The 26,955-nt window shown below is 39.4% G+C and overlaps 1 protein-coding gene and 1 non-coding gene across 3 annotated transcripts in view; one reads left to right on the forward strand and one right to left on the reverse strand.

Annotated features, from left to right (window-relative positions):
- Nucleotides 1–26,955, forward strand: part of Sntg1 (syntrophin gamma 1) — a 624,894-nt gene that overhangs the window by 251,086 nt on the left and 346,853 nt on the right. The window lies entirely within an intron of this gene.
- On the reverse strand, nucleotides 6,613–6,686 carry Trnak-uuu (transfer RNA lysine (anticodon UUU)). The gene has a single exon. It is a non-coding gene; the product is annotated as a tRNA-Lys (tRNA).

Consider the following 26,955-nt stretch of genomic DNA (forward strand, 5'->3'; position numbering starts at 1 on the left):
AAGAGATTGCTAATCCACGTAGCAGAGAAGTTCATAGTATTCAGATTCCAAGGGAGAGGGACACAGTGACACTCAGTAAGCCTGTGCCGATCCCACTTGTGCATGGATGCCTCAGAGCAGGTCATTTGTCTTATTCCAGAAGAGAGACGTCAGCAATTGCGAAAACGGAACATTTTAACACAAACGTAGTATCATTCTAAAAAAATTTATGAAACAGAGATAGGACTTAAATTCGATTTCCATAGAAGTTCTAAGGACTAAGGGGCTTCTAAATCTTGATGTAAATCTCAGTTAAACTCTGTTTGGTTAATTGTCCTCCTGGAAATGATTGAAGGAATACTATTTTGTGAACAATGAGAAAAACTTTGCTTACATTACAGGTTTTCCTCATTTTATATTTTAAAATTGAATCATTCATAACAAGTTTATCATTGCTTCACTTCATTCGTTGATCTACTAAATAAATACTGCAGAACTTGTATTCTATTCCAACAGTTGAAATTTAAAGGCAAATGCTGTATAACTCACTGTCTTCAAACGTGCACAGTCTAATTGTTCTACAATTGAGCCTTCGTAGAGGAAGACCATCCGTCTGCTTCTGATCCTTTCTGGAAGAACTTTACATTTTATTAAGCAAAGTCTCATAGGCAGTGCAAAATGCAAGTCAATCATATTTCATGATTTACGCCATGATGAAGGAGTTCAGCCATAGTGAAGACAATGAGACGTATGTGCCACAACGCGTGCTCACAACTCAGAGTTAATAAATAGACTCTTGTTAAATAGTCTGATAGTGGTGACATCAATAATAATGTGACTTCTGGAAATCAATTTTAAATGCATAGCAACAACTTGTTTAAATTGTTCCTCCTGAGGAAAAAAAAATTAAGAATTAATCATCAGTAATTGACCTGTCACGTTATTAATAACATTCTTCACTGTAAACCAAGAGAGAAAAGTGACAGAAAGTTTCATTAAAAAATAAAACATTGCTAGTGGCTTTCAAAGGTAAATTGTCTCAATAAAGCATCTTGCACACTCTTGCAGAGCCTTGCAAACCACTTTACTGTATCCCTTTGACAAACAGCAAGGTACTGTGCCCAGCACGGGGGCTGAGTGCTTGGTCATTGAGGGACAAGCAGTCCAACTGACTCAAGCAACAGGGCAGCCACCTGTCCCTTCTTTATACACAGGGGGAAAAGAAGCTTGAGGATGTGAGGGAAAGAAGTGGCCTGGCAAGATCATAAGGGTAAATAGGACCGGGAGAAAATGGTGCCAATACCAACCGATGGCCGGTTAGTGCGGTGAGGCTTCTGGCTAGCAGTGTTTGTTGATAAGCACTTCATTATTCTTTTCTCTCAATATGATGCTCTTCCCTTTCCTTCTATCCAACTGTTTTAATATTCCCTGTCATTATTTTTCTTGAATAACTCCAGAATGTTCATTACAAATGAAGGTAATTGGTTAACCTTTTCTTTTTGTTGAAGACAGTATCTTAAGGGTTTGTTTATATATATTTGTGCTCGATGTATGAGCACAAGGATAAAAGCAAAGCCCTTTCCCCTAACTCTGTATGGATAGCCTGTACCATTTAGATCATGGTTAGACAACTAAGATTTTTTTTTAAGTTTTATTTTTCTTTTTAGTTACATTTTGTTAACTCTGTGTCCCAGTTGTATCCCTCTCCCTCATTTCCTCCCCAACCCCACACTCCCTCCCTGGTCTCCTCCCTGCCCCTTTCCAAGTCCACTGATAGGGGAGGACCTCCTCTCCTTTTATTTGACCCTTTTTTATCAGGTATCTTCAGGGCTGGCTGCAAAGTCCTCCTCTGTGGCCTAACAGGACTGCTCCTCCCCTGGGGGGGGGGTCAAAGAGCCTGCCCTTGAGATCCTGTTAGAAATAGTCTTTGTTCCCCTTACTTTGGAAAACTACTTGGTTACTGAGCTACCGCGGGCCACATCCGAGCAGAAGTTCTAGGTTATATCCATAGATGGTCCCTGGTTGAGTGTCAGTCTCAGAAAAGACCCTGTGCCCGGATATATTTGGTCTTTGTAGAGCTCCTATCCTTTCCATATCATACTAACTCCCCTTCTTTTATATGATTCCCTGCACTCTGCCGAGGGTTTGGTTATGAGTCTTAGTGTCTGCTTTGAACGTATGACAGGAGTCTACCGCAAAAGGCATCTGAAAGACTCTACCTAGCAGTGTTTCAAAGACAACTAAGATTTTATACTAAAGAATTTTTATTCTCATTTTGGATATCTAGCAGCAACGTGATGAGTAGAAACATAACAGCATTTGGTAAATGATATTAAATCTGAAACATTAAGTACTTGGCACAGCTTGATCCAAACTGCCAAATGAATCTGTATCAGCATCATTACATTTTGATGAGAGGATAATTTCTGTTAGCTGAGCAAACCTTGATGTCTTAAGCTGTAAAAATACTTACAAGCTCAGCCTTACATGCAGTTGTGAAAGACAGCCTCCACTTATGAGGCTCCAGAAACCAGTTACTGCTCATTGTCTAGCATCTCTCACTGCATTAGAATATTGGGACAGAAAGAAGTTTCCAAATTTCCTTTATGCTGTTTTCGTTCTTTAAGCTTTATTGAGGGAGAGAGAGGCATGGAGTCAGAAAACTTTAGAGAAGCTAAATGACATTGAGCCAGCCAGCCAGAGGTCTAGCCATGGAAGCCAGAGAGTTCCTGGACTGTTAGAGGTATAAAAAAAGGTGCTGCAGTATAAGAATTTTACCTTTGTTTCTATTGTTACTATTATTACTAATTTTATTTTTTATTTAAAAGTCTGGTGTTAAGACATTCTTTTTTTTACTTTTATTGTATTAATTACAGTTTATTCACTTTGTATCCCAGCTGTAGCCCCCTCCTCCATCCATTCCCAATCCCAGCCTCCCTCCCTCTTCTTTTCCTATGCCCCTCCCCCAGTCCAATGATAGGGGAGATCTTCCTCCCATTCCATCTGACCATAGTCTATCAGGTCTCATCAGGACCGGCTTCTTTGTCTTCCTCTGTGTCCTGGCAAGGCTGCTCCCCACTCACGTGGAGGTGATGCAAGAGTCAGCCCATGAGTTCATGTCAGAGACTGTCCTTGTTCCTATTAGTGGGAACCCTCTTGGATACTGAGTTGCCTTGGGTTACTTCTGTGAAGGGGTTCTAAGTTATCTCCATGAATTGTTCTTGTTTGCAGTATCAGTCTCAGAAAAGACACCTGTGCCCATATTTTTTTTGGTTCTGTTGCTCCCTTTGTGGAGCTCCTGTTCCCTCCAGGTCTTTCTGTCTCTCCCTTCTTTCATAAGATTCCCTGCACTCTGCCCAAAGTTTGGCTATGAGTCTCAGCATATCTTTCACCCTCCTGGGAAAAAAAGGCCTTTCAGAGACAGGCTCCTGTCTTGTTCCTTGTTTTCTTCTTCTGATGTCCATCTCAGTTGCCTTTATGAATGAAGATTGAGCATCTTACCCATGGTCCTCCTTCTTGATTAGCTTCTTTAGGTGTACAGATTTTAGCATGATTATCCTATATTATATGTATAATATCCACTTATAAGGGAGTATATACCATGTGTGTCTTTCTGCTTCTAGGATACCTCACTCAGGATGACCTTTTCTAGATCCTACCATTTGCCTGCAAATATGATGTTTTCTTTGTTTTTAATTGCTGAGGAGTATTCCAATGTAAATGTACCACAATTTCTGTATCCATTCCTCAACTGAGGGGCATCTAGGTTGTTTCCAGCTTCTGGCTATTACAAATAAAGCTGCTATGAACATGGTTGATCAAATGTCCTTGTTGTATACTTGAGCATCTTTTGGATATATGCCTAGGAGTGGTACAGCTGGGTCTTGGGTAGCACTATTCCTATTTGTCTGAGAAAGCGCCAGATTGATTTCTAATGACCTAGACTAGAAGAGGCCCAGACACTCACTGTCTCACGAACATAAGAAATTTACATGTTCATTTGCTTCTTTGTAATTTCACTGGTAGAATCCATGGTTTGCCCCTTTTACTGCTAGATCTCCCAAATCTGGTATTTAGACTGAAGCCAGCATCCTCTCAGGGACTTGAGAAAACAGTCCCTACCCACTAAAAGGAAGCATTTCTCTTTATCTTTGGCAAAAGAGACCTCTGGTTTGTTTATTAACATATGTCTGTGGTGCCTCCTATTACTTTAAAAAAACCTGGAAATCCCACCCTTCTTTCCCCAAGAAAGAGGCTGTTTAGAATAAACTTTTCTTTTTTTTTTTTAACCCATGAAGCAACTATTTTTGTTTCTTTACTGCACCATTTCATTCAGCATGTTCTATGGATCTACCTATACAAGCATTTTGTTAAAACATTAATTTTAAAGGCAATATTTTAATATAAATAATGTTTATGTAGATCTTAATCTATCTGAGTATATGAATGTTTAAGTTGAGCTGACTGTAGGAGTTCAACTGGGTATAAAGCCGCTATCTAAAAAGCTCTGGCTTTTTAGCAATTAACACTGTGGAATTTGCTGGAATTGTTCTAGAAGATCGTAATGGACTCCGCTTGAGAGGCTTAGTATCTATAAGAGCTTTGTACCAAATGTCATAAGCTGACACAGTAGTCTGACTTTGGTAATCATTTGAAGGCAAATCAAGTTTAGTAAGTCATAGCTCCCTAATTAACTAGGGCATGGAGTCTCATCAACGCCCAAGGATATATTTTTGACAACTGAAGTGCTTTGTTAACCAATTATTTATCATAAATTTCTAAGATTTAGAACATGTCTGAAGATGGCCTTCAAACTGGTCTTACTTTTCTTTATTTTGTGCTGCAGACTAGGCAGGTTGAAGAATCTATTGCATACCAGTGATAAATTATTTGCAGGAAGATGTATGGAAAAATCTTTTAAAAATTTGATTCTATAGAAATGAAATCGAACACACTTCTAAGCAAGGTATTTCGAAGTTATTTTCTTGAAGACTAAGCTTTGTGAGAGTACAACACAACCAAAGGATTTCTATTTATCTCTAGAGTTATTTTATTATGGTTATCAGTTGCAAAATATTAAATTCATGTTGGTCTATGAAAAAATCATTTCTAAAAGTCTACTTGATCATGCATTTCAGTTCGGCGTGACTATGTAACACATACAAAATATTAATATATATTTGTATATATCTTGGTTTTAATTATTAATAGTGTCTGAAGTGCCCCTGTGGTATAAAAATTTGGTCCCTAGCTGCTGAGAGACAGTGAAGCGTTTAGGAGGTGGGGACTTATAGAGATCTCAGGTCATAGGGATTATATACTTGAAGGGGAAATTAGGCTCCTGGTCTCCTTGTGTCAATCTCTGGCCATAGTGTTACATCACATCCACAAAGTGGTGCTTCATAATAGGCCCAGGTGAGAGGTGGGTTCAGCTCTCACACACGGCCCAGATCTCTCGCTTCCACATTATTGGTGCCAGCTCTTCCACACCTGTGACCATGGCCAGTTTAGCTTTAGCTGACCCTAGTAGCTTAGGTGTGGGAGAGCTAGCCCTACTTTCCATGGCATGGTAGGAGATTTGGCCCCAGTGGCATGGGCACAAGAGAACTTTTGGGATGACCACCTCATCTACTGCCCAGGCCCAGATCCAGGGCTTTGAGCTGGCCCACCCCAACACCTGCAAGAGGCCAGTCCTGCTGAGCCAAAGCTGCAGGATCTCCATTTTGTGGTGGTGGTGGGGTCATCACAACATGAGGAACAAGGGACACAGCATTAGGAAGGTTGAGAAGCACTGATGTAAGAGTACACACTTGACTTCTAGGATTATAAAAAAGGACACAAATCCGGGCAAGGAGAAAAGTGGAAGTGGATCTAGGCGTGATTAAGGTGAGGCCAAATATGTTCAAAACACATTGTGTTAAATTCTCAACTAGCTGAAGAGAATAATAACAACAAATGCAAACAATAAGAAAACCTTTGCTTTAGTAGTCAGCTGGGGCTAGCTAAACTCCTGCTATAAGAAGAGACCAGCATCGACAGGTTGAAATCTTCTTGGAAGTATTTCTTTAGGATCAGTACTCAGAAGCTAAGGTCCAGTGGGGAATGATGGCAGATAATGTGTAAGTATCTCTTACGTTGTACTGATTTTGAAGTCCTGAAGGGGTCATGCGGATCAGCTGAGTCTTGGAACTGTGTAGCAGAATCAGAATCCCCGGAAAGAGGGGAGGCCACTGGTGAAGGCACAGCCTCAGTTGCAGCGGAGACTCTGCTATTAAGGTCGCAGTCCACCATGTCCAGATGGCTTTCCACACTGGGTACCAAATGGAGGACTACCTTTCTCAGCGGAGCTTCCTCTTCTCTGCCTTATTTAGAAAGCATTTCCAGGCACAGATGCCTTACCTTGCTTGCAGGATGACCCTGCACAGAGCCTCCTGTCCTGACTCAGCACATGAATCCTGCTCCTTCCCTCTGCCTGCATGATAACTAGGTATTATGTTATATCCAACCAGTCCTTCCCTAAACCCCTTGTATACCTTACTCCTGAAACAATAAAATGAGCTGCCTCTCTGAAGTTGCCACTATATTTGTCCTCATGGGCTGGTGACCTCTGGGGGATGGGAAGAGCACAGATGACACTTGAACAAGGGACATGAACCCTGGACCCTCAGATTAAAAGTCTGATGCTCTACCAACTGAGCTATCCAGGCTTAGCTGTGCATACAAGCTGTCAAAAGATATGGAGGTTAGCAGTGAGATATTTAGCAAAGCTTTGATAGCCTTCACTCATCACTCCTGTACACCAGCATTTATGCCAAGGGTCCTCAATAAATATTCAGAAAAAAGTCAATATCATTGTCTGCTAGGTGGGTAGATCTCCCCCTATTATCATGGCCTCTTATGAAGCCCTGTTATAACCTGCAGGAGTAGTAGAGACATCCCCCCATAATTGTCAACATCCTTAAGGGGTGATGGGTCTGTTTATAAGAAAGGAAAGCAAAGGAAGTCATCTGGGGCATGGCTGGAATTTGGGTAAATTGCGATCTTTATGTGTTTTTGACAACCCACTAGTGAGCCATCTGTTCTGTCCTGATTATCCGATCCTTCCCCTGATATGTTTCTCTGACATAAAACCGCCAGAGCATAGTGTTGGGGGCAGGGCAGGTTGGCTAGCCAAGGCATCAGTATTAAAGCATGATTAAACCGGCCTTTAGAATGGCAGAGAAGGAGGGTTGGCGGGGACAGCTATGTCCGGCTATGTCAAAGAGGGAATGGATGTCTGTCCAGGTGACCCGGTTGCACATCCTCGGGTGTCTTCGCCACTTTCTTTTAGCCTTCTCCATGATCGCCAGGTGTGCCATCTTTTTGACCTAAGGGGTCTTGTTCGACACTGTGGGCTGGAACCCAGACTGGGCCAGGCTGACCCTGTGGAAAGATACAAAGAAATTCCCTCCCTGCCGTTAATACGGGGTCAGTCCTCCTCGAACACCCATCAAGTGGGTCCTTCCACCTCACCAGGATTGGTGGCACATGAAGTGGCTGACTTCCGTGACTGACAACGGGAGGTTTGTCCTCGGCGGCATAGAATGTCTATGTGTATTCTACCTTTTCAAAGACGACATCTGCAAATACTTCCCTGTTTGGGAATTGATACTGATGACTCTTTTTTCCCCCTTTTTAAATTATTATCATTTATTACAATTTATTCAGTCTCTCAGTCTGAGTCCTCCACGAGGTCTCCTTGCTCTTGAGATTCCTATTTAATCGGCACGAATTGCTTACCGTTGTCAGCTAACTGTTCCTAGCTTCCAGGTTCTGGGGTTCCAGGCTGGGCCAGCGTGTGCATCGCTTCACTTCATGTTCTGTGTTCTTTGATCCATAAATGACACCATGTATTCACAATTGCACCAGCACTCAGTATGGCTTTAATGATGTAAATAATATTCTTGGAATTACTGAGCTTTTTTTTTTTATTATTATTATTACCTCATCCTTGTTTTTCCAGAACGAGATGTAATGAGACATGTGTGCTTTGTAGTTTTTCTCAGACTAGTTTCCTTTCAGTCATCAATGTGCGTTCTACTCAGTGTCTTCACAGTTTGGCAGTCTGTTCGCGTTATTGCTCAGTCCCGTTTACAGTGCTGGTGATGAAGCCAGCTGTTACCTCACTTCCTGAAGGTTGTCTCGATCCCTTCTACTTTTTTGTCAGCTGTGAAAATTTTGATAGAGCACAATCGTTGCAAACAAGTTTTCAAAATGAACTGGTAAACATGCAGAAGTACAATGCATAGATCTTGGAGAAAGGCTGTGATCAAGCAGAGTACACTCTGCCAAACCGTCTTCAGAAGTCTCCATCCCTTGTGTCCATACCAGCAGCAGGACATTTGTTTGTTTGCTTTTGAGACTGGATAGAACTATGGGATTCTCTCTGAATTCTGCCAGAAGTTGGAATTCTAGAGACCACTAGGTCTCTAGGATCCACACTTTTTAACAGTTGTGCAATGCTATCTCCTTGTTTAAATTTGACACTTTACTGAATAACAGTTACATTGAGTGAATTTTAATATGTACATTTATTTAGCTGTCTGTATGTATAGTATCCTCTGTAAAGTGTCCCCCAGATCCCAGACCCATTTTAATTTAGATTGCTTAGTTGTTCTAGCATTTTCCAGACTCATTTTAAGGGTTTACAACCAGTCTATTATCACCCAGGGGTATTAATTTTTTTTTTTTTTTTTTTTTTTTACTAAGTTTTACTTAAATTCTAAATTTTAAGTGGTATCTTTTGGAAGGCAAAATTTTTAATTTTAAAAGAAAAATAATTCTATAATAGTTCATTTCAACTTTTGGAGTTATATGTGAGACTTCATAAAATTCAAACTCACTGTGTTTCATCCTGTGTTTTCCTGTAGTGATGCTCCGACTGCCTTTTCTATACCGGTATGTACCCTGCTGTGAGTTTTTGTCTGGCATGTATTGTTTCTTTCTAGGTCAGGGGTTTTGTCATTTGCATCTTTGTCATGTGGACATTACATATATATTTTTTTAATTTTATTTTTCTTTTTAGTTACATTTTGTTAACTCTGTGTCCCAGTTGTATCCCTCTCCCTCATTTCCTCCCCAACCCCACACTCCCTCCCTGGTCTCCTCCCTGCCCCTTTCCAAGTCCACTGATAGGGGAGGATCTCCTCCCCTTTCATCTGACCCTGTTTTATCAGGTATCTTCAGAGCTGGCTGCAAAGTCCTCCTCTGTGGCCTAACAGGACTGCTCCTTCCCTGGGGGGGGGGGGTCAAAGAGCCTGCCCTTGAGATCCTGTTAGAAATAGTCCTTGTTCCCCTTACTTTGGAAAACTACTTGATTACTGAGCTACCACGGGCCACATCCGAGCAAAAGTTCTAGGTTATATCCATAGATGGTCCCTGGTTGAGTGTCAGTCTCAGAAAAGACCCTGTGCCCGGATATATTTGGTCCTTGTAGAGCTCCTATCCTTTCCATATCATACTAACTCCCCTTCTTTCATATGATTCCCTGCACTCTGCCGAGGGTTTGGTTATGAGTCTTAGTGTCTGCTTTGAAACGCTGCTAGGTAGAGTCTTTCAGATGCCTTTTGTGGTAGACTCCTGTCATACGTTCAATGCACATCCCATTTGTCTTTCTAAATGAGGATTGATCATCTTTGCCTGTGTCCACTTTCTTGATTATCTTCTTTAGGTGTGTAGATTTCATTATGTTTATCATATCTTGTAGGTCTATATAAGCGAGTATATACCATGTTTGTCTTTCTCCTTCTGGGATACTTCACTCAGAATGATCTTTTCTAGATCCCACCACTTGCCTGCAAATTTCATGATTTCCTCCTTTTTGAATGCTGAGTAGTATTCCATTGTGTAAAAATACCACAATTTCTGTATCCATTCCTCCGTTGATGGACATTTGGGTTGTTTCCAAGTTCTGGCTATTACAAATAAAGCTGCTATGAACATGGTTGAACGAATGTTCTTGTTGTGTACTTGAGCAAATTTTGGGTATATACCTAGGAGTGGTATAGGTCTTGAGGTAGCACTATTCCTAGTTGTCTGAGAAAGCGCCAGATTGACTTCCAAAGTGGTTGTACCAATCTACATTCCCACCAGCAATGGAAGAGGGTTCCATTTTCTCCACAACCTCTCCAGCATGTGCTATCACTTGAGTTTTTCATCTTGGCCATTCTGATAGGTGTAAGGTGAAATCTCAGGGTTGTTTTGATTTGCATTTCCCTAATGGCTAATGACGTTGAACATTTCTTTAAGTGTTTCTCTGCCGTTCGATATTCCTCTATCGAGAATTCTCTATCTAGCTCTGTTCCCCATTTTTTAATTGGATTACTTGGTTTGTTGCTTTTCTGCTTCTTTAGTTCTTTATATATACTGGATATTAGCCCTCTGTCAGATAAAGGGTTGGTGAAGATTCTTTCCCACTATTAAGGTATTAGGATCAATGTATGATTTAAGCTTTAATATTGTTTGGATTTCCTCAATGTCTGTAGTTATGTCCCCATTTTCCTTTCTGATTTTGCTGATTTGGATAGTTTTTCTCTGCTTTTTAGTTAGTTTGGCTAAGGGTTTGTCTATCTTGTTGATTTTCTCAAAGAACCAGCTTTTTGTTTCATTGATTCTTTGGATAGTTTTATTTGTTTCTAATTGATTGATTTCAGCCCTTAGTTTGATTATTTCCAGCCATCTGCTTCTCTTGAGTGTATCTGCTTCTTTTTTTCCCTAGGCTTTTCAGTTGGGCCATTAAGTTGTTTGTATGTGATGTTACAGATTTCTTCTTGTAGGCACTTAGTGCTATAAATTTTCCTCTAAGCACTGCTTTCAATGTATCCCATACATTTGGGTATGTTGTGCCTTCATTTTCATTGAATTCTAGAAAGTCTTTAATTTCTTTCTTTATTTCTTCCTTAACCCAACTGTCATTGAGTAGTAAGTTGTTCAGTTTCCATGTGTCTGTCGGCTTTTTGTTGTTTCTGTTGTTGTTGATGTCCAGCTTTAGTCCATGGTGGTCAGATAGTATACAAGAAATTATTTCAATCCTTTTGTATCTGTTGAGACTTGCTTTGTGACCCACTATATGGTCTGTTTTGGAGAAGGTTCCATGCAGTGCTGAAAAGAATGTGTACTCTTTTGAGTTTGGGTGAAAAGATCTGTAGATGTCTATTAGGTCCATTTGATTTAGGGATTCTGTGAGTGCTTTTATTTCCCTATTTGGTGTCTGTCTAGTTGATCTGTCCCTTGGTGAGAGTGGAGTGTTGAAGTCTCCCACTATTAGGGTATTAGGATCAATGTATGATTTAAGCTTTAATAATGTTTCATTTACGAATGTCAGTGCTCTTGTATTTGGGGCATAGATATTCAAGATTGTGATGTCCTCTTGGTGGATTTTTCCTTTGATGAGAATATAGTGGCCCTCCTTATCTTTTTTGATTAACTTTGGATGAAAGTCTATATTATTAAATGGTAGGATGGCTACTCCAGCTTGTTTTCTGTAACCATTTGCTTGAAAAACATTTTTCCAGCCCTTTACTCTGAGGTAGTGTTTAATCTTTGTTGCATAGGTGTGTTTCTTGGATGCAACAGAATGTTGGATCCTGTTTCCGTAACCATTCTGTTAGCCTGTTTCTTTTTATTGGTGAGTTGAGTCCATTGATATTGATAGATAATAGTGACCAATGCATGTTAGTTCCTTTTGTAATGGAGTCGGTGATCTTACTCTGTTTCATTGCTTGTTTTCTTTTCATTTTTGTTGGGATATTATCTGTATGCCCTGTTTTCTTGGGTGAATTTGTTTTCGTTGGATTGGAGTTTTCCTTCTAGTATCTTCTATAGGGTTGGTTTGCTGTATAGATATTGCGTAAATTTAGTTTTGTCATGGAATATTTTGTTTTCTCCATCTATGTTGATTGAAAGCTTTGCAGGGTATAGTAGTCTGGGTTGACATTTGTGATCTCTTAGAGTCTCCATGATACTTGCCCAGGCCCTTCTGGCTTTCATAGTTTCTGATGAGAAGTCTGGTGTGTTTCTGATAGGTCTACCTTCATATGTTACTTGGCCTTTTTCCCTTGTTGCTTTTAATATCTTTTCTTTGTTCTGTAGATTTAGTGTTTTGACTATGATGTGACGTGACGTGTTTCTTTTCTGGTCTAGTCTATTTGGTGTTCTGTAGGCCTCTTGTATATTTATGGACATCTCTTTCTTTAAGTTGGGAAAATTTTCTTCTATGATTTTCTTGAAAATATTTTCTGGACCTTGGAGCCTGGAGTCTTCTTTTTCATCAATTCCTATTATTCTTAGATTTTGTCTTTTCATAGCGTCCTTGATTTCTTGGATATTTTGTGATTGGAACTTTTCTGATTTTACTTTTTCTTTGAGAGAAATATCAATTTCTGCAAGTATGTCTTCAGCTCCAGAGATTCTCTCTTCCATCTCTTGTATTCTGTTGGTGATGCTTACTTTTGTGGTTCCTGATCTTTTCTCCAAGTTCTCCAGCTCAAGGGTTTTCTCATTTTGTGTTTTCTTTATTGATTCTAATTCTGTTTTCATGCCTTGCACCATTTCTTTCATGTGTTTGAATTTGGATTCCTGTCTCTCTACGATGGACTCTATTTCTTTGTTCATTTCCTTTTTATATGCCACTAATTTTTTCTCTACTTGTGCCTCTGACATTACATATTGACAGCGCTTGTTGAAGAGACTCTTCATAGAATTTTTGCTAGTAGGCTACTATGACTTATGTCTCTCACTGTGGAGTCTATTATTGTGTTTTAATCTGCTTTATTGAACTGTTTTTTTTTCTTTTGCCAATACCCAGCCTTTCTGATATAGCTTTTATATAAACTTTATATTACTTAATGTAAATATTTCTCTTTCTCCTCCCTTTCCCCCTCCTCCTTCTCCTACATTATTTTGTCTACCTCTTTGATCCTTTTGCATAAACCAAAGACACTTCATACCTACTTATTAAAGAGCTCACTGGGAGTGTGAACAGCAGTGTTTTGATTGAGTCTGCAGAGAGCTTCAGCTGAACTAGCATCTCAGCAGCACTGGGACTTCTAGCCCAGAAAGATAGAGTGGGAATTTTCAATTTCTTCACCAAGTGTTTTACTTTCCCATCCAGTGATATGCATATGTTTTGTCAAAATTACAACTTGATATTTCACCTATTTTTGCTGCTTCATCTCAAAATGTAGTTAAGAAAGGTAGATTTATTGTGACTCATAATGTCAAAATTTCACCCATAGTTTTGTGCCTTCATTGATTTTTGGATCCATGTTGATGCAGTACAGAACTTCAGCGAGAAGTAAAATATAGGGCTGACTAGAAACAGAAAAAAGAGGGATCAGGGCGCAGTTATATTGCTTGAGGCACACCCAATATTCAGCAAGGCCTACTTATTACCTTACAGCTTTCTACCTACTGCCTTCACCAAGCCCTAACAGCTGGGCTCACACAGCCCATACTTCCATCTGTGAAGAACACTTTGTTTAAACCATAAAACTAAATTTGTATCCTGTGACTTTGCCTTATGCAAGGTTTTGGTTCCAGAATATTTTACGGGGGAAAGAAGGGGTCAATTTCTTGGAACTGGCTAAAAATTATATCATTGGAAAACAAAAAAATTAAAAAGATTACAATCTTATTATTAACTCATTGTCTTATTGTCCTAATACACATCAGGGTGCCAAATCATAGTAATAAAAGATAAAATTATTCATTTGTTCCTTATATTAGTGAAGAAAATTCAAAATTTCACCCGGGACCTGCCATTTCTTACATGCAGTCTTTATTGCCATGAACAAGTGCTAGGTTTTTATTGCTTTATATGCATATTCTGTCATGTCATTGGATTTTGCAATGTCAAGTGTAATGAGGTGGTAGATTTTATTACTTACCTTTGAATGTCAAACAAGCCTTTCATTCCACAATTGTGGCACATGGTTCTTTTCGCTATTGGACTTTATTGTTGACATTTTGTATAAAGTTAACCATCTATACTCCAAGAGATACTGACCCTGTGCTTCATTTTCTATCCAAATGATTTTGCTACTAAAGTAGTGCTAGCTTCAAGAAAGGAATTAAGAAATGATGCTTCTGCCTCAATTTTCTGGAAAGTGCAGAGATTTGACTTTGTTTATTAGGCATTTGGTAGATTGATAATTTTTTAAATATTTATTTATTTATTTATTTATTCATTCATCTATTTATTTATTTTCTTTACAATTAATTAATTAATTAATTAATTCACTTTCTATTCTGATTGTAGCCCCTTCCCTTCTCTTCTCCTGGTCCTAACCTTTCTCCCTGTTGCCCTCTCTTCCCTCCCCTAATCCTCAGAAAAGAAGAGACAGCCCCTACCCAGCCACTCCAGCTCATCAAGTTGTATCAGGACTGAGCTCATCCTCTTTCTCTGTGGCCTGGCAAAGGAACCCTCACCAGAAGAGAGTGCTGAAAAAGCAGGAAAAAGCCCATGTCAGAGACAATGCCCTGCTCCCCTTATTAGGGAACTCACATGAATCTTGAGCTTCCCATGAGACACATCTGTGGAGGGAGCTGGGCCCGTTTATGCATGGTCCTTGGTTGGTGCTTCAGTCTCTGCAAGCCCCTCTGGGCCTTGGTTTGTTGGCTCTGATGGTCTTCTCGTGGAGCTCCTGTCACTTCTGTATCCTGCTATCCTTCCCTCCACTTTTCCACAAGACTCCTTACACTTCACCCAATGTTTGGTTGTGCATCTCAGCACCTGTTTTGATTTGCTACTGGGTGGGGTCTCTTAGAGGACAGTTATGCTAGGCTCCTGTCTGTGAGCATAGCAGAATATTGTTAATAGTGTTAGGGGTTGGCGCTCTTCCGTGGGGGTGGGTCTCAGGTTTGGCCAAGCATTGGTTGGACATTCCCTCAATCTCAGCTCTATCTTTATCCCTATACATCTTGTGGGCAGGGTATATTTCGGGTTAATGTTTATGTGGGTGCATTGGTGATCCCCTCTCTTCACTAGGAGTCCTGTCTAGTTAGAGGGTGTTCTCTTTAGTCTTAATGACCCCTGTTACTAGAAGTCTCAGCTGGAATCACCTCCATGTCTTCCAAGAAGCCTATCTTGTCTTAGGTCTCTAAGTTGTCACAGAAAGGCCCTTGCCCATGGGGTTTCTCTTCTTTCTATAGACCCACTGTCTGTGCCTCCCCACTCTCTTTAGGTTTGGTCTTCACCCTCATTTCTTTCTGCACTCCCTCTCCTACCTTGTTCCCTTTCTTCAACCACTTGTGCTATCTATTCTATTTATTTTTCTCAGTGAGATTTAAGCATCCACCCTTGGGTTCTTCTTGTTACTTATCTTGTTTGTGTTTGTGAATTGTAATGTGTTTATCCTGTATTATATGGCTAAAATCTGCTTATAAGTGAGTACATATCATGTGTGTCTTTCTGGATCTTGATTACCTCGCTCAGGATGATCTTTTCTAGTTCCATCCACTTGCTTGCAGATTTCATGGTTTCCTTGTTTTTAATACACAGTAGTATTTTACTGTGTACATGTACCATAATTACTTTATTTGTTCTTCGGTTGAAGGACATCTAGGTTGTTTCCAGATTCAGGCTATTATGAATAAAGCTGCTATGAACATAGTTGAGCAAATGTCCTTGTTGTATGTATCTTGTAGAAAATCTTTTGGGTTTATGCCCAAGGAGTGGTACAGCTGGGTCTGAGGTAGAGCTATTCCCAATTTTCTGAGAAAGTGCCAGAGTAGTTTCCAAAGTGGTTGTACAAGTTTGCATTTTTCCACATCCTCTCCAGCATGTGCTGTCACTTGAGTTTTTTTTAATTTCAAATATTTTTATTTTTTTTATTTTTATTAGTTACATTTTATTAACTCTGTATCCCAGCTGTATCCTGCTTCCTCATTCCCTCCCAATCCCTCCCTCCCTCATCTCCTCCCTGCCCCTTTCCCAGTCTACTGATTGAGGAGGACTTCCTCCCCTTTCATCTGACCCTGTTTTATCAGGTATCTTTAGGACTGCAAAGTCCTTCTCTGTGGCCTAGCAGGACTGCTCCTCCCTTTGGGGGTAGGGAGTTCAAAGAGCCTGCCATTGAGTTCCTGTCAGAACGGGTCTCTGTTCCCCTTATTAGGGAAAAACCAATTGGTTACTGAGCTACCACAGGCTACATATGAGCAGAGGTTCTAGGTTATATCCATACATGGTCCTTGGTGGAGTATCAGTCTCAGAAAAGACCCCTGTGCCTAGATATATTTGGTCCTTGTGGAGCTCCTATCCTCTCCATGTCATACTAACTCCCCCTTCTTTCATATGATTCCCTGCACTCTTCCGTAGGTTTGGTTATGAGTCTTAGTATCTGCTTTGATACACTGCTAGGTAGAGTCTTTCAGAGGCCCTCTGTGGTAGGCTCCTACCCCCTGTGGGGTGCAGCCTTGACAGGCCACAGAGGAAGACAATGCAACCATTCCTGATGAGACCAAATAGGCTAGGGTCAAATAGAAGGGGGGTGGGTAGGACCTCCCTGATCAGTGGACTAAGGGAGGAGCATAGGGAGAGAAGGAGGGAGGGTAGGAATGGGAGGAGATGAGGGAGGGGGCCACACCTGGAATACAGATTGATTAAATTGTAATAAATGATAACAAAAAAGATTACTTAAGAGGAGATTAAAAAGAATGTTGATATAATTGCTTTTTAAATTTTGAAATAAAATGTCTTATTCAAAAATAAATAAATATGTATTCTCTATTAATTGTATTGGATAGTATATTTTAAAAATTGATTTTTTCCCCACATCATCAAGCTTATCAGTATATACTCAACACATACTCCCTGGTTATTCTTTGATCTAATGGAGTAATAAGCCTGCCTTTCTATCTAACATTAGACATTTCCTTCTTGTCTTTGTCCTTGAGTAACCTTCCCTACAGGATCATGATGCTGGTTAGTTTTAGAGTCATTTTTAAAGAAGAAACTTCAGTTGAGAAAATGCTCCCACTGTGCAGAGGCCTGTGGTGCAACTTCTCGTTTAGTGATGAGGAAGGTCCTAGCCCATTGTGGATGGTGCTGCCCCTGGCAGGTGGTCCTGCAGAGTACAATAAAAACACAAGCCCAGAAAGCCAGTAAGCAGCTCTCCTCCACAGCACCCACATCCTGCCTCTGTTAGCTTCCTGCCCTCTTTGAGTTCCTACCGAAATTTCCCTCAGTGATAGATGGTGATAAGCTGAAAACATTTACTCCTAAGGCACTTTTGATCGTGGTGTTTTATTACAGCAGGAGAAGCCATAAGACGATTATCAATTTGTTTATGTTTCAAAGAACAAGATGCTGATTTTATTCTGTCTACCGCTTTCCTGTTTTCTGCCCCATTGCTTTTAGCTGTAACTTTTATACCAAATTTTAGAAATTGCTTTAAACTTATGTGGCTTATCTTTCTGTAATTTTCTCAGGTGCACATTTGGGCGCCATTTTATGTCATTCTTTTTTAATCAATGCATTTTAATCATATGATTTTCCTCTAACAACTGCATCTCATTATCTTTAGATCAGACACACATATAATTTTCTTTCCTTTATTTGCTCCATCTTGTATCATCTGAATAGGGAGGACAAAGAGTATTCTTTAACTGAGGAAAATTCATCCATCTTTCTATTATAGAGATGTTATTATGATTTCAATATGATCTGAAGGCATTCTTTTAGTGTTTTTAAAATGTATCAAGTTAATTGTTTTGTTCCATGATATGGTCTGCCTTTGGGAATTTTCCACAAAAACTAAAATAGAGTGGATGCATTTCATGCTAGGACCATCAATGTCAGTGGCATCCTTTCTGTGCCAGACTTGAAAATTTCTAGTTCTGGAAAGAGGGTGTGATTGTGAAAAGCAATTCATTTGTCTGTTAGGTTTTTTTTTTTTTTTGAAACTTCATAAATGTTCATATCGAGTATTTAATCTTGAAGAACAACGGTGTTCTCCAATGAATGACCTTAGGAAAAACCCTGTTTTATTTTTTCTCATAATTTTTCCTTTAATGAGTGTTTAAACTTCTATGTCAGCTTTCCTTTGTGTTTCTTATTCACACTTCTAATGATAGCCTATCATATTAATTTATGTAAAGAGATAGTTTAAATAATTTATAGTTGAGTTCTTGTTTGGCTATCTGAATGTTGTCTTCTCCATGCCTGCTTTTCACTTGAAAAATTTATACCATTCAAACATAAAATTATTATTGAATGCCTTTAGTCATGTCTACTGTTCTTATGGCAAGTTGTCATTCATTGCTTTATGTCCTTTCTAAAATTTTTCTGACACACGTTTTTAAAAATGATTATGCTTTTCTCTCTTTCCTAGCATGTCAGTGATTTTCATTGTTCACAAAAGTTTAATTGACGTGCCAGAGTTTCTAATTTACATTTGCAACAATTTCACAGGTTGAAATACCAACTGACTTTCATGTCTTGTGTGGTAGAGCAGTGTCTCTCTTCCTCACACACATCCCTCGAGATCCGTCTTCTTCATTTGACTCCTTGATAGCCTGTTATCTCTAAGGGCGTTGCTTGGGATTGCACTGGGGTAGGTGAAAGGCTAAGGAGGGAATGTGGTTCATCTCCATGCTTACTTGGCTCATTGTTTCCTCATCTTGTTTCTTTCACACATGACCGTCTTATAACACACTTCACACGTCAGGGATGTGGCGCTCAGTTCAGTCTCTTCCTTTACTGATTTGAGTTTTTGCTCCTTCCCTTTCTACCAATATGTCTGTCTTCCACTCACAGTTGACAGAAAAATTTCCATGCCATGAAGACACAAATTTTACACTTTTTTTTGATAAAAAACTAAATATGCCAGATGTCAGTATTCATGCACAGTTTTTTTGTGAAAAACAAAACATAAATCTTACCTTCTTTCCTGATGATGAGGGTCTTCCTCTCCTTCCCACCCACAGCTTTTTTTCGAGACTCCCTTTGTTTAGCTTTTGTGTAAGATTTTAAACACTGCCTAAATTTGGTCTCTCTCTCTTTTTTGTCTTAATCCATGTTGGTTGTGTGCTACTGTAGTTCTGTGCACCACTAACTGAACTACTCACAGACATTTGGCTTCAGGTCATTTTACTTATTTAAAATCACTCATTCTCTCAGCTACAAGCTTCTGATAAATGCTCACAGGCAAATTTATGTTGCAGATTTTAGATCTGTCCTGTCCTTTGATTCTTTCTTAAAGTTTGGTTCTGTGCATCAAGTGTCCCCTTGTGTTCCCATGCTGTCCAGCTTCTTCAGAGGAGTCCCCAGCCTTGAGTCCAGTTGGGTTGACCTTACTTGTTCTTTGCATCTGCTCGTCTCTCCATGCTTAGAAAGGCATTTCTGAGATGGTTCAATGGGCCGCTGATTCCAGTGTTCTTCAATTTTCTTATAAAGATGGAAATGGTCTCTATACATTATGCTTGTCAGAACTAGGAAAATGCTGTGAATTTCTAATTAATTATTTATTTAGGGATATTTAAAGTGAAAGTCTACCTGACAAAACATCCAACTGCTAGTGTGGTGAGTTTATTATTATTATTATTATTATTATTATTATTATTACTTTTTTAAAGTTTACTTATTCACTCTACATTCTGATTGCAGGTACCCCTCCTCCCCATCCTCCCTTAGCATACCCCTTTCCCCAATCTCCTCTCTTCTTTCCCTCAGTGAAGGGGGGAGGTCCCCCATGGGTAGCAACCCACCCTGGCACATTGAGTCCCTGCAGAACTAGGTGCATCCTCTCCCACCTGGGCCAGACAAAGCAGCCCAGTTTGAGGTATGGGATCCAAAGGGAGATGTCGGAGCCAGAAAGGCTCCTGCTTCAGTTGTTGGAGGGTCCACATGAAGGCCAAGCTGTGTGTCTGGTACATATGTGCAGGGGACCTAGGACCAGTCCATGCATGCCCTTTGGTTGGTGGTTCAGTCTCTGTGAACCCCCAAGGGTCCAGGTTAGTTGACTCTGTAGGTCTTCTTGTAGTGTCCTTGACTGTTTCTGCTCCTTCAATCATTCTCCCACCTCTTCCATAGGACTCCCTGGCTGTCTAATGTCTGTGGGTCTCTGCATCTGTTTCCATCAGCTGCTGGGTGAAGCCTCTCAGAGAACAGTTATGCTAGGCTCCTGTCTACAAGCATAACAGAGTAACATTAATATTGTTAGCATTGCTTCTCTCCCAGAGGATGGGTCTCAACTATTGCCAGTCTTTGATTGGCCATTCCCTCAATCTTTGTTCCATTTTTTGTTCCTGTTCATCTTGTAGGCAAAACGAATTTTGAGTTGAAGCTTTTTTGGGTGGTTGGTATCTTATTCCTCTACTGGAAGTCCCATCTAGCTACAGAGGTGGCCACTTAAGGCCCCATATTCCCCACTGCTAGGAGTCTCAGCTGGGTGTCACCGTAGACTTTCTGAGGCCTCCCCTATTCCAGGTCTCTGGCAAATCCAAGAGATGCCCTCCACATCTAATTTCCATTCTCTCACTTGGCCCTCTCTACTTTCAATTTCCACCTCTGTTCCCCTCCTCATCCCTTCTCCTACCCAGTTCCCTCCCACCATCCACCTCCAATACCTATTTTATTTTCCTTTCAAGCATCCCCCGCCCCTTGGGCCCTCCTTGCAACTTGGCTTCTTCAGGTCTGTGGACTGTAGCATGGTTATCCTGTACTTTAAGGCTAATCTCCACTTATAAATGGCTACATACCCTGAATGTCTTTTCAGGCTCTGCTTACCTCAGTCAGGATGATCTTTTCTAGTTCCTTACATGTTCCTACAAATTTCAAGATGTCCTTGTTTTTAATTGCTAAGTAAAATTTCATTTTATAAATGCACCACCGTTTCTTTACCCTTTCATCAGTTGAGGGACATCTAGGTTGTTTCTAGTTCCTGGCTATTACAAATTAAGATGCTCTTAACATAGTTGAGCAAGTGTCCTCATGGTATGGTGGAGCATCTTTTGGGTGTATGTCCAGGAGTGGTGTTGGCCAGGTGTGGTGGCATATGCCTATAATCCTAGCAGCTCAGGAGACTGAGACACGATTGGTGCTTAAGAGTTCAGAGCCAACTCTCTGAGTGATGAGTCTATTTTATTTAATAATATTATTTTTATTTCAAAAATTGTCTTTTTAGTTATTTAGTTACTTTTTAATTTTTAATTTTATTTTTGAAAGTATAATTATATCATTTTTGGTAGCTGTTTTCATCCAGCCCATCTTATATACTCTTCTTTCTTTCAAAAATGTTATATGCATATATGTATACTTATATAAATACACATTCCTAAATGTAACCTGCTTGGTCTGAATTGCATTACTTGTATGTTTATTTTAGGGTTGACCATTTAGAATTGGATAACTAATTAGTACGTTTGTCCCTCGGGAAGTCTCTTCTCTTGCTTTCAGTATTCCATAGTTGCTTTTAATTTCTTGCATATGGTGGAGGCCTCCTGAGCTTTTCCTGTTGACATCAGCGTGCCTATTGGCATCATTCTCACTATGCTCATGTTGAGACAGTCATGTTGGTGAGGCTTTATAAATGCAGTTTCTGATATTACTAGGAGACACAACCTCTCAGCAAATTCCCTGCTCTTTTGGCTCTTAAAATCTTTCTTCCCTCTTCCTGCAATGTTCCCTCTGCCTAAGGTAATGGTGTTCTTTGTGGATGTATTCATTGGGACCGAGCTCAACGCTGCGTTTTGATTAGTTGTGGTTACCTATAATGTTCCCCATTCTCTTTAAAAGAGAAATTTCCTTGAAGAGGCATGAGGATTACATTGATCTGTGGGCATAAGTAAAAATATTTAGAATGTACTCAGGAATTATGCTGGCTAAGTAAAATGGTAGCTGTAGGTTCTCCACAAAGACCTATGACTAAACTATGTATTTGGCTAGATTTTTGAGCCCAGATCTGATTTCTATCTTGTTGAAAAGGTCTTAAGTTTAACCAGAGAGTGGCTGGTTGCTACCAAGGTAGTATTTATGCGAGTAGTGCCCCTAAGGATCGTGGTCCCGTGTTGGTCATTGTATGGTTCACAGGCATCACAGCTAGGTAGGACTGTTCATTGTCCTCCTCTTTTGAAAACTTGTGTGGTGCCTTTTGAAGCTAACACTCAGGAAGGAGGCATTCAGTTGGTTCTAACTCAGGTCCTCTGGGACCCGTGCCATGTGCATGGTGTCTGCTGCACTGAAAGTTATCTTCCTCATCTTGGGGTCAGTCACAGGCAATAGCAATAGGATGTACGATTTTGAAGTCTTTTTGACAACTGTGATCAACAACACAAAAGAGGGGTTCTTACGCTTGGTTTGAAGTTTTCGTTACATGATCCTTCGCTTTGGGAGGAAGCACTTCCTCATCTGCTTCAGATGAGAAAAGTTTAAAAGTTTAAAAGTTCATTTAAACTCTTCATGTATGCAGTTTTTTTTTCTGTTGTTGTTGTTTTAAGGTAGATAGGCAATATTATTATTCCTTCAGGAATCTTCTGTTCTTCTGAATTTCCCTTTCGCTCTGTTTCCTAATTAAAGCCCCTTTTTTCATAGTCCCCAGATTAGATGACCTATACCCTGTCATTTCCCTCTCCATTGATCCTCACTACCTGTACCTGGCAATAATCCCTGTGTACATTCGCTGTGTGTGTACATCTGAAATTTGGAGCTAGTAGGCTCTGATGAGACAAAATACATCTGTCTTTCTGAAGCTGGGTTACCTCACTCACTATAACCTTCCATAGTTTTATCCATTTACCCACAAAACTTAAAATCTTTTCTTTGTAGCTGAATAGTATTCTGTGGAGTGCATGTGCCACATTTTCATTATCCATTTAACTGTTTAAGGAAATTTAGGTTGTTCCCATTTCCTAGCTATTATGAATAGCTTGAAAATGAACATTGCTGTGTCAGTATCTGTGGAATAGGCTGTTGAGTCCTTTGGGTATATACCAAGAAGTGGTATGGCTGTGATTTTTTTTTTAATTTTTATTTTTTTATTATTAGTTACATTTTATTAACTCTGTTTCCCAGCTGTATCCCGTTCCCTCATTCCCTCCCATCCCCACCCTTCCTCCCTCATCTCCTCCCTGCCCCTTTCCAAGTCCACTGATTGGGGAGGACTTCCTCCCCTTTCATCTGACCCTGTTTTATCAGGTATCTTCAGGACTGGCTGCAAAGTCCTTCTCTGTGGCCTAGCAGGGCTGCTCCTCCCTTGGGGGGGCGTGTGAAAGATCATCCTGAGTGAGGTATCCAGAAGGAAAAAGACACACATGGTATATACTCACTTATTTAGACTTATAAGATATGATAAACATAAGGAAATCTATACACCTAAAGAAGATAAATAAAAAAGAAGACCCTGGGTAAGATGATCAATCCTCACTTAGAAAGACAAATGGGATGGGCATTGGATGTAGGAAAAAACAAGTAGGAGGATAGGAGCCTACCGCAGAGGGCCTCTGAAAGACTCTACCTAACAGTGTATCAAAGCAGGTACTAAGACTCATAACCAAACCTTCGGCAGAGTGCAGGGAATCATATGAAAGAAGGGGGAGTTTATATGATGTGGAGAGGATAGGAGCTCCACAAGGACAAAATATGTCTGGGCACAGGGGTCTTTTCTGAGGCTGATATTCCACCAAGGACCATGTATGGATATAACCTAGAACCTCTGTTCAGATGTAGCCCGTGGTAGCTCAGTAACTAATTGGTTTTTCCCTAGTAAAGGGAACAGAGACTATTTCTGACATGGCTATGATTTTTAATAGCAACATTTAGACTTTTTTTTCTGAATGCATTCTATCTGTAAGGCCTAAACGTTATAAATTCAAAATATATACATATCAACCAATATTCTATTAGTTCTTAGAACCAGAAACCAAAGATTCACCTAGGTTTAATTCTTTAGGTGTACAGATTTTAGTAGGTTTATCTTATATTACATGTCTATATGAGTTAGTATATACCGTGTGTGTCTTTCTGCTTCTGGGATAGCTCACTCAGAATGATCCTTTCCAGTTCCCACCATTTACCTGCAAATTTCATGATTTCCTTGTTTTTCATTGCTGAGTAATATTCCATTGTGTAGATATACCACAATTTCTGTATCCCTTCTTCAGTTGAGGGGCATCTGGGTTGTTTCCAGCTTCTGGCTATTACAAATAAAGCTGCTACAAACATGGTTGAACAAATGTTCTTATTGTGTACTTAAGCCACTTTTGGATATATGCCTAGGAGTGGTATAGCTGGATCTTCAGGAAGTGCTATTCCTAGTTGTCTGAGAAAGCACCAGATTGATTTCCAGAGTGGTTGTACATTCCCACCAGCAGTGGGGGAGGGTTCCCCTTTCTCCACAACTTCTACAGCATGTGTTGTCACTTGAGTTTTTGATGTTGGCCATTCTGATGGGTATAAGGGGAAATATCAGGGTCGTTTTGATTTGCATTTCCCTGATGGCTATGATGTTGAGCATTTCTTTAAGTGTTTTGCTCAATCCCCATCCTAAAAGGCAAAGAGGATAGATATCAGAAGAAGAAAGCAGGAAACAAGTTAGGAGCCTCCCACAGAGGGCCTCTGAAAGGCTCTGCCCTGCAGACTATCAAAGCAGATGTTGAGACTTACTGGCCAAACTTTGGGCAGAATCCAGAAATCTTATGAAAGAAGTGGGAAATAGTAAGATCTGGAGAGGACATAAGGTCTACAAGGAGATCAACAGAACCAAAAAATTTGAACACAGGGATCTTTCCTGAGACTCATACTCCAACCATGTACCCTGCATGGAGATAACTTAGAACTCCTGCACAGATGCAGCCCATGGCAGTTCAGTGTCCAAGTCGGTTCCATAGTAATGGGAACAGAGACTGCTTCTGACATGAACTGATTGGCCTGCTCTTTGATCACCTCCCCCTGAGGGGGGAGCAGCCTTACCAGGAAGACAATACAGCCACTCTTGATGAAACCTAACAGACTAAGATCAGAAGGAAGAAAAAGAAACCCTCCCCTCACAGTGGACATGGGAAGGAGCATGTGTGGAGAAACGGGAAGAAGGGAGGGATTGGGAGGGGAGGAGGGAGGGAACTAGAGGGGAGATACAAAGTAAATAAAGTGTAATTAAAAATAAAATAAAATAAAAATTAAAAAAAAGAAAAAAATGTTTCATTCTTTGCTATCCTGGCCTGGCTATCTGGTATATATTTGTATATTTATTTGCTATAGGCATATCTCTATAATGTATGGACATGTATAATTCATATTTGTAATTAAATCTTACAATATTTTTAGTGATTAATGGCATAACATTTTGAGTTTTAAAATGAATTATAAAGGGAGTAAGATGACTGGAAATATCTACATGATGTCAATACAATTTTGAAGCAAATTTATAACTTTTCAACCTAATAAGCTTGTTGTTATTGATGATCTCTAGAAAGGTCAATCCTGTTTTAGTGACCTTTCAGTTTAAAAAAAAAAAAACTTTGAAAACTATAGTGATAGTGTGTCAGAAAAACATAGCTGCTGTATTTTATGTACAGAAGTAACACTGAAGCTAAATCCAACAATATTTTAATACATTAAAGCAAAAGCCATGGATGTCTAGATTTCCTAAATTAAGGTTACCTGATGGAGTAGCAATAAACCTTCCAACCAAATCCTCTGTAAATGTCTACAGATGAGATCTTGTTCTTTCAATGAGGACATGGTAATTTTTATATTTTATATTCTGTTATATTCTCCAGCAGGCATGTAACAGATAGCCTTTTGTTGTTAATGAATGAAATTCTGAAATAAACTCAGATGAACACTGTATTGTTTGGATTGCACATTGCTGTGCTGGATTACTCTGATAGCATTCATTTTTCCTTGTTTCTCTCAGCATGCAGATACGAATGACCTATATGTCTAGTATATTTTTTGGAAAGTTTTAACACAGAAATTGCATGAATATAAAAACAAATGTTGGAAACTATTTGTACTTGTAAAATCAAGAAGAAAATTTTAAGGATATACTTAAGTTTTAAAATATAGCTAAAGTATGTGCAAATGATAGATTTCCATAGCTAAATTTGTAAATATCCAAAGTTTTATCAAGTAGCTCGGAGAGTAATATGGTTTTATAAACACAGTTTAAAAACAAAATTAATTTTGTGGCGCTTTGATTAATATAAGTGACAGAGTAAAAAATCAGACCAGATTAGCAACCAAGTTGTACATATGCAGGGTTGAATTTGCTCATGTTCAAAATTAGTTTTTCTAGATGTGACTGGCATTGTGAAACATCCTACAAAAAGTTGCTTCTCACCGACAGTTTATGGCCATATTTTATGAGCCTAATATTGTAGAATCTATTATTTGTAATGTCAAGGGGGAGGATATAGTAATAAAATTTATTTTAAAAACACATAAAATGACCTAATGAAAAAATATAAAAGCCTTTATATATGATTTTAAGGTTTTATTAGCATTTGTTAATTTCAAATAATAAAAGTTTCATTATGATACATAATGTGTTTTAATAATACCTGTCTCCTCATTATTTTCATTTGGTCTCTCTTTCTGACTAGTCCTCTTTCTGCATTCATGTCTTTTTTTTTTTATGCGACTCACTGATTTTCAATGGTGCTGTTTACTGGCATGTGTATCAGAGTTTGTTTTCAAAATGGTTTTACTATAGTGAAATTCAGATAAAGTTCTACAATAGTTACTTTTCCTTGCCTTATTAAAAAAATACTATAGACAATTTAGAGGAGGAAAAAATTAGCTAATGTTTTAGACTGATTCCATATATCATCAGGGAGTGGGATGACAGAGTAAAAGTCAAAGCAGTCAGGGAGAAAGGGCAATGTTGGTTCTCGGCTGGCTTGGTTCATCCTTTCTTTCCATCTTTTCTTTCCTTCCTTCCTTCCTTCTTTCTTTCTTTCTTTCTTTCTTTCTTTCTTTCTTTCTTTCTTTCTTTCTTTCTT

Source organism: Psammomys obesus, unplaced genomic scaffold (assembly GCF_907164565.1).
Source record: "Psammomys obesus unplaced genomic scaffold, mPsaObe1.curated_primary_1811, whole genome shotgun sequence".
In the NCBI taxonomy this organism is placed as follows: domain Eukaryota; kingdom Metazoa; phylum Chordata; class Mammalia; order Rodentia; family Muridae; genus Psammomys; species Psammomys obesus.